The sequence below is a fragment of the Mauremys reevesii genome, linkage group 7, assembly GCF_016161935.1.
Source record: "Mauremys reevesii isolate NIE-2019 linkage group 7, ASM1616193v1, whole genome shotgun sequence".
Lineage (NCBI taxonomy): Eukaryota > Metazoa > Chordata > Testudines > Geoemydidae > Mauremys > Mauremys reevesii.
The window spans coordinates 69,088,009-69,096,203 of NC_052629.1; the positions used below are offsets into that span (position 1 = coordinate 69,088,009).

At 40.7% G+C, this 8,195-nt stretch overlaps 1 long non-coding RNA gene across 1 annotated transcript; it reads right to left on the reverse strand.

Moving 5' to 3' along the window:
• Positions 1-290: 290 nt before the first annotated feature.
• On the reverse strand, positions 291-7,028 carry LOC120369468. The gene is made up of 3 exons (XR_005583172.1): positions 6,970-7,028; positions 1,882-1,947; positions 291-1,562 (listed from the first exon to the last, which is right to left on the reverse strand). It is a non-coding gene; the product is annotated as an uncharacterized LOC120369468 (long non-coding RNA).
• Positions 7,029-8,195: the final 1,167 nt, after the last annotated feature.

The following is an 8,195-nucleotide window of genomic DNA, read 5'->3' on the forward strand; positions in this document are numbered from 1 at the left end:
TATGTATCTAAATGATGGTGTGCGTATATATCAAAACCACACACACAATGAAATGTATTTTTGTGTATATATTTTGAGGATGGAATTAAAAAGGAGATATTTACAGTGAATTAATTAAAGATTTTTTTTTCCTGCGAGTAAGAAATTAAAAACACAGATAGATGTTATGCTGATAACCACATTTAATAAGGCATATTAACACGTGATTTTTTTAATCAATGAGTTAAAGCAGCAGGTTCTCAACCTTTGCTACAGCATGATTCCTTTTCCATACCAGTACTTGCCCCTGCGAACTGAGAATCTCTCCCTGGGATTTAGCTTGGATCCTCCTCCCATTTAGCCCCATGAGAAGAGCTGGCTGTCATGGCCTCCCGACACCCGTTCATGAGATCCAGGCTTAGAACCCTTTGAGTTAAATAGAGTTTTGCCTTCTTGAGCCACCAACTGTTTGGAAATGCAAGTAACTAATTGATCTTGGAATTGCAAGGCCAGATCCTCAGCTGGCATAAACTGGAGTTGCTCTGAGTTCAATGGAGCAATGCTGATTTACACCAGCTGAGATATGGCTCACAGTTTCCAGGAAGTTTGGAAATAAAGAGGATTGGATTTCAATAAGAATTTGGAAATTCCTCCATGACAACGAGTCTTCTACTTGGGTGTCTGGTTTGAATACAGAAGGGGGACGAGTGATGCATTGATTTGTACTGAGGACTTTATGCAGTGTGCTTGTGTAAACATTTATTGCATTCATTTAGGACAGTCTGGAAAGAGTTTGTGAGAGGAATCCCCGAAACTCCGTAAGCCTTACAGACTCCGAGGGAGTGGGGGAGAATGGGGACAAGCAAGGTCTTAACTGGAAAGGGGTGGGTTGCTGGGACAGAGGATTAGTTCCTTTCTCCTGACACTGTTCCTACTCTAAGTAATAAACAACATGTCACATGAGAGATGATTTTATAGCACACGGCCTAAGACCATGAGCGTATTTACCAGACCCTTTGGAGAAACGGGGAAGAATAGAATACAGTGCATGCGGCAGAGCTTTTCTATCCACAGTGTCAATGCGAAGGGTAAGCTGCTCTTGATTAGAGTGAATCAACTCAAATGCCGTTAAAATTTGCCAGATAAGCAAAGCTATCACTTGTGGATGGCTGGGGGCACCTTGCTTCAGCGTCCTGAAGGCATCATTCCAGACATAGTCCTCCTTCATCTGCCTTCTCTTTGTTCTGTGTCAGTCCAAATATACACAGGCACAAATTACCCTCTTTCTAACAGCAGTGGAGCTGCATTGGCGGGGGCGTCCAAGCAGAGCATATGGCAAGTTGATTTCAGTTCCAACCCACACGCTTTACCCTCTTCTCGATTATGGGGGAAGGTATGCAAGTTTCGTAGACTGCCTCCAGACTTACTTCTGAGGATTTCTGTCCTGCAGGACGAGCGTCCTGCTTTATATTCCTGGCCCAGTTGGATTTTCTGGGGATGGGCGCTGGTAGCCTGCGGGGTGGGTTTTCATCCTCGTTTTCATAAGCATTTGTTGACTCCTTCAATATGGACACACAGGAGACCTAGGAGCAAAGCATCACAATAATAGCCATCTGCCACAAAGCACCCAGGCTCTGCAGGGCGCAACATGTGAGACATCCCAGCTTTTCTCTTTGGAAAGGCCCCAGCAATAGGTGGATATAAATAATAATATAGAGGGAAACCTTGGAAAAGGCACGCTTGGGGAAAGAGCTTAGAGTGAGCTGTATGTTATTGGGTGGGAGTTACCCTTTAGCCAACCACCAGGGAGGACTGTGCATAGTCACTAACTCAGGGTGTGTGCGCTATGTTGAGGACTGGCCCATTTGCAGCATATTAGAAAGTGCTAATAAGAATTCTTACTTTTGGAAGCTTTGGAATGGTCTGTTCATATTTGCATTCTTCAGGCACATCTTGACCCTGCTTGGCCTGAATGAATAAACAAAATGTCACAGACAGATCACACCCATAACAATTTACCTTCCTCCGCAAAAGGAGCGATGGGGAATTCTAATATGGTTTGTTGTGGAAAAAAATTCAGAACTCCGGAACTTGCCTGGGCTACGTCACTATAGTAAATGATGATACTCTGCACTTCTCTAGCATCTCTCATCCAAGGATTTCAAAGTCCTTTACAAACAGGAGGCCCCAAAAGATGCCCAAGATCACACTGGGAGCTAGTGAAAGCTAGGAACCCGAGAGTTCTGGTTCCCAGGCCCCCACCCTTACACTCAGATAAGCTGTCATGCTGAGCTTGCACAAATGAACCTGAGGGCACACTGTGGTTTACAGAATCTTTTGTTAGTGGTGATACATGAGCCAGAAACCAGGTTGATACAAATCTATTTTTTTAAAATCAAAATAATCAGATTTTTCTTTATTTTGTTATTCAAATTATAAGAAGTTTTCCTTTAAAAAATAAATCTGTTTACAATGAAAATCTGAATGGAATACAAAATATTTTAAGGCCTAAACATGTTATACTCTTTTAAAATATTTAAATACTAAACAAATATGCTGAATCTATGCACCTCCATCGTAAATTTTGAGTTAAAGTCTGCTTTTCTACATAAAGAAAGAATCAGGGGAAAAAACATCTAACTTTTGAGGTCAAGCTTTATAAATATGGCACAGCACGTCATGTACTGTATTAAGGGCTTGTTTTGTTTAACAAAAACAAATTTTATATGCTGTTTTGTATGATTAATTAAATTCCAGTTACCATTCTAATGCAGCTTGACACAACTTATCAGCAAAACGTTAATTATCTAGTAAATAAGCAAGATATCATTCACCATTTTCAAATATACTAAAAAAAGTTCAAGTACTTCATAACGCTCTGAAAATACTAAGCTATATAACTGCTTAAATTAATGTACCTAGTTATAGTGTAGCAAAAAGATGTACCAAACCTAGCCTCAATTTAGTTGTAAATCAACATGCTTTAGCGGTTATATCAGCCAATGAGAATGTACCTTTCTTTAGAAAATAACTGAAGTACAAATGGGAAAGTTGATGAAAATCAATGGTTTAAATCTGGGTTTTCCACTTGGTGATGTAAATCACGATTTACATCAAATCACCGTGGCCAGAAAGAACCCCTGCTTGACACTGAGATCTCAAGCTGAGTTTTCAGAAGCTGGCCAGTTAGAAGCCCCATTTTTCACTTGTAAGCTGAGCAATGTGATTTGAAGGCACTGAGGCAAACTTCACGTTTGTGCTTTTGTGAGCTTCAGGATGACTTTTTAGAGAGTCCCTTTTCAGCTCAGACCTGCACTTACAGCATACGGTTAAGGAAGAGGGTGCTTTGTGTTTCTAAAATATACTGTCATAAAACAGTTAGTTAAGGGTTAAGGTCTCTTTTACCAGTAAAGGGTTCACAAGCAGTAACCTGATGAACACCTGACCAGAGGACCAATCAAGGGACAAGATAATTTCAAATCTCTGTGGAGGGAAGCCTTTGTCTGTGTTCTTTGTTTTGAGTTCGTTCTCTCTTTGGATCTAAGAGAGGCCAGACATATTCTTCAAGTTCTCCAAGGTTTCCTGAAGTATTTTCTTCTATTCAGTATAGTGAGTATTAGAAGGTGGTTTAGTCTTATAATTGATTTCTACATTTGCAATTGTGTGTTTGCTGAAGAAATATCTTTATTTCTGTTTGCTGTTACTTTGATTATTCTGAGGAAGGAGGAGGGGGGGAAAAGCCTCTCCAGGCTTCTAAGTTAGACCCTGTATTTTTTCATCCTGGTAATACAGAGATAGTGTACTTTTTTCTTTCTTTAATAAAATCTCTTCTTTTTAGAACTTGATTGATTTCTTCCCTTGTTTGGATTTTCAGGGGAAGGGGAGGGGGAAAAGTGAATCCCTCTTTGTTTGATTCAAGGAGTTTGAATCAAGGTATCTCTCCCAAGGACAAGGGGAGGGGGGAGAGGGTGGGGGAAATGGATTATTTCCCTTTGTGTTAAGATCGAAGGAAGTTGGGATCTGTGTTCCCCAGGGAAAGTTTGGGGGAACAGGGAGTGTACTAGACACTGGAATTTCTAGTTGGTGGCAGCGTACCAGATCTAAACTAGGATTTAAGTTTAGAGGAGTCCATGCAGGTCCCCATCTTGTGAACGCTAAAGTTCAAAGTGGGGAATAAACCTATGACATATACCATGAGTCTGATTCTGCTTTGCACCTTGCAGAGAGTCACCTGGGTGTAAAGAGCTACCATTCTGAACAGGCAGCTCTTAGCACAGGTGTCAATACATTGGAGGGACAGGCCCAACCTATTCAAGAACTGAAGTCCTGATCCTGCAAGCTCATCCAGGCAGGTTGACACCTGTGAGGCCCCAATGCCTGACAATAGGAGATGTGCATGGACTGCCTGTCGCTGTCCTCATTGGTGTGACACAGATTCATTTTAATAAAGGGAAACGCCAAATTTGCACATGTACATTGACAATTAAATCTCATGTTAAAATTAGAGCTGTCAATTAATCGCAGTTAACTCATGTGATTAATTCAAAAAAACATGATCAATCGCAGTTTTAATCGCACTGTTAAACACTAGAATACCAATTGAAATTTATTAAATATTTTGGATGTTTTTCTACATTTTCATAAATATTGTATTCTGTATTGTAATTGAAATCAAAGTGTATATTATTTTTATTACAAATATGTGCACTGTAAAAACGATAAGCAAAAGAAATAGTATTTTTCAATTCACCTTATACAAGTACCTTAGTGCAATCTCTTATTGTGAAAGTGCAACTTACAACTGTAGATTTTTTTTTGGTTATATAACTGCACTAAAACCAAAACAATGTAAAACTTCAGAGCCTAGAAGTCCACTCAGTCCTACTTCTTGTTTAGCCAATCGCTAAGACACACAAATTTGTTTACATTTATAGGAGATAATGCTGCCCTCCTCATATTTACAATGTCATCAGAAAGTGAGAACAGGCATTTGCATGGCATTTTTGTAGCCAGCATTGCAAGGTATTTATGTGCCAGGTATGCTAAACGTTCGTATGCCCCTTCATGCTTTGGCCACCTTTCCAGAGGACATGCATCCAGGCTGATGATGCTCATTAAAAAAATAATGTGTTTATTAAATTTGTGACTGAACTCCTTGGAGGAGAATTGTATGTCCCCTGCTCTGTTTTACCCGCTTTCTGCCATATATTTCATATTATAGCAGACTCAGATGATGACCCAGCAAATGTTCATTTTAAGAACACTTTCACTGCAGATTTGACAAAACACAAAGAAGGTACCAATGTGAGATTTCTAAAGATAGCTACAGCACTCGACCCAAGGTTTAAGAATCTTAAGTGTCTTCCAAAATCTGAGAGGGATGAGGTGTGGAGCTTGCTTTCAGAAATCTTAAAAGAGCAACACTCTGATGCAGAAACTACAGAACCCAAACCACCAAAAAAGAAAATCAACCTTCTGCTGGTGGCATCTGACTTAGATAATGAAAATGAACATGATTCAGTCTGCACTACATGGATCCATGAATGCATATCCCCTGGAATGCTGGTTGAAGCATGAACGGACATCTGAATCTTTAGCGCATCTGGCACATGAATATCTTGCGACGCCGGCTACAACAGTACTATGGGATCTGAACGCCTGTTCTCACTTTCAGTTGACATTGTAAACAAGAAGCAGGCAGCATTATCTCCTGCAAATGTAAACAAACTTGTTTCTTTGAGCAATTGGCTGAACAAGAAATAGGACTGAGTGGACTTACAGCCTCTAAAATTTTACATTGTTTTATTTTTGAATGCAGTTTTTTTGTACATAATTCTACATTTGTAAGTTCAGCTTTCATGATAAAGATATTGCACTACAGTACTTGTATTAGGTGAATTGAAAAATACTATTTCCTTTTGTTTTTTTACAGTGCAAATACTTGTAATAAAAATAAATATAAAATGAGCACTGTACACTTTGTATTCTGTGTTGTAATTGAAATCAATATATTTGAAAATGTAGAAAACATCAACAATATTTAAATAAATGGTATTCTATTATTGTTTAACAGTGTGATTAATCACGATTAATTTTTTTAATCACTTGACAGCCCTAAATCTAAACTAGCAACAGCCATCAGAAAGTATGTCTCTTGGTAAGATTGTAGGTGCCCTCTCTAAGGCAGCAGGAAATCAAAGTTTGTATTGATATTAGATGTAGTTGGAAAATGGAGTTTTGGGGGTGTGTGTGGAAAATTTCAATTTTGCAGCAAAAATTCAAAACCCCAAATATTTTAATTCTAAAAGTGCTGCCTTAGTATCTCATGGGAGTTGTCGTTTGGGTGCCTCATGACCGCATTCTCCTCTAGGAACTGGGCTCCCTGGTTGTACTACATCTCCCATGAAGCACCAGGGTCTCCCTTCTTGGAAAAAGGAAGTGATCCATCATGGAAGTCCCTGATTATGGTGCATCATGGGAGACATAATCGAGCTGGGGAGCCTGGTCCATAGGGGAGAATGGAAAATGATGTAACCAAACCACAATTCCCATGAGGCATCAAAATATTTCAAGTTTGGGGCATATTTTTCTTTTCAAAGCAGATACTTTCTGCAAAAAAAAATAATAATTTAACAAAAAAATCAATTTTCCACTGAAACACTGTTTGAATGGAAAAATTGTGACCAATCCTAGTTAATATTTCATGCTTTCCCTCACTTCAAGCCTTTCCCTCCTGGATTTTCACCAACACATCCTTTAAATGTGAAGCGGCCCCAAGCCATGAATCTGAGCTCCAACTTTTCCATGAGTTACGGAGTGTTTGGATCTGGGGCTCCTTCTAGGGTGGGAGCATACGGCCAGCAGTGATACTTGGATCTGGATCTGAATCCAACTTTCCCCAAAGCCCAATGGAGTTTTGAACCAGGATTCCAATGTGAGCCCATCGCCATTTGAAATGTTACAAAGTCAATAGCAATGTCATACAGTCACCTTATTACAGCTGCAGCGTGTCCTTTGTCGAATGCAGGTCACAGCCAGTATGATTCCGAGGACCAGGGCCACAATGCTGGGTATCCCTGCTGCTAGTCCAAGTGCCAAGGGATTTACCTAGCTCATGAAGAAAGAGTGCAAGGTCAAACACGCACACTGTGGCATCCTCTCCTTCTATCAGGGAAGTGGTGGATTCTCCATGTCTTATTGTCTTCAGATCCAGACTGGATGCTTTCCTGGAAGGTGTGTTAGCTACACAAGTTATTGGGCTCAATCCAGGAGTTAATTGTGAAATTTAATGGCCTGTGATTAGAGTGGCCACTGACATCCCCAGAACACAGGACAACATCCCCTTAGCTGTCCCCACGCCTGCTGGTGTGACTGGGTCACATGGAGGATGCTATTTTGCAGAGCATACTGCACTGCCAGCGTGACCTCACATACACGGCGTGTGCAAGGTCACTCGGGGGGGGCGGGGGGGAGGGCCAGAGCAGTGCGCTCTGCCAAATGGCACCCTCCATGCATGATATTGGACTAAACCATGTCCAGTTTTAATATCCGTACTGGAGTTGTTAGTATGCACACATGCCTAAATCTGGCTGCTGGGTTCACAGAACTCAGGCCCTGGCCCTGTTTATAGAACAGCTGACAAATAAAGAATATCACCACCTTGCTCTTATATAGTACTTTTCATCTTTTGCTCACTAAGCACTTTACAAAGGAAATTGATATCATCATCATTCTGTATGGGGTAACTGGCACCAGTGGCCCCCCTCCATGCACTGAGATTCTTGGGGGCTGACCCCACTGCAGCATTGGGACCAGCATAGCCCAGGGGGCATTCACCACTAGCATATTCCTTTCGGCTGAAACTACACTACAGTGAGCAAAAGGCTGAAACTCTTGGGTTTTTTACTGCACTGTCTCTTTAAATCTGGAATTCTGTGCCCAGCTGGGGTTTGCTCAATTTAGCTCTGGGGAGCAGGAAGCTCAGAGCTGTTCCTGCAAGGAGCTGCTACTCCTAGATTTTTGCAGGTACTGTAAACTGACTCGTCTGCTCAAATGCCATTGTTATTCTAATATATAAAGATATTACAAAGCTTAAATATTAAAGGCCACATTCTGCTCACAGTAATATTGGATTTGCACTGGAGAAATCAGTGGAGTTCTGAGTTTACACTGATTGAGCACAGCATTTGCCTTTTAGCATAGAAGTGAACTCTACA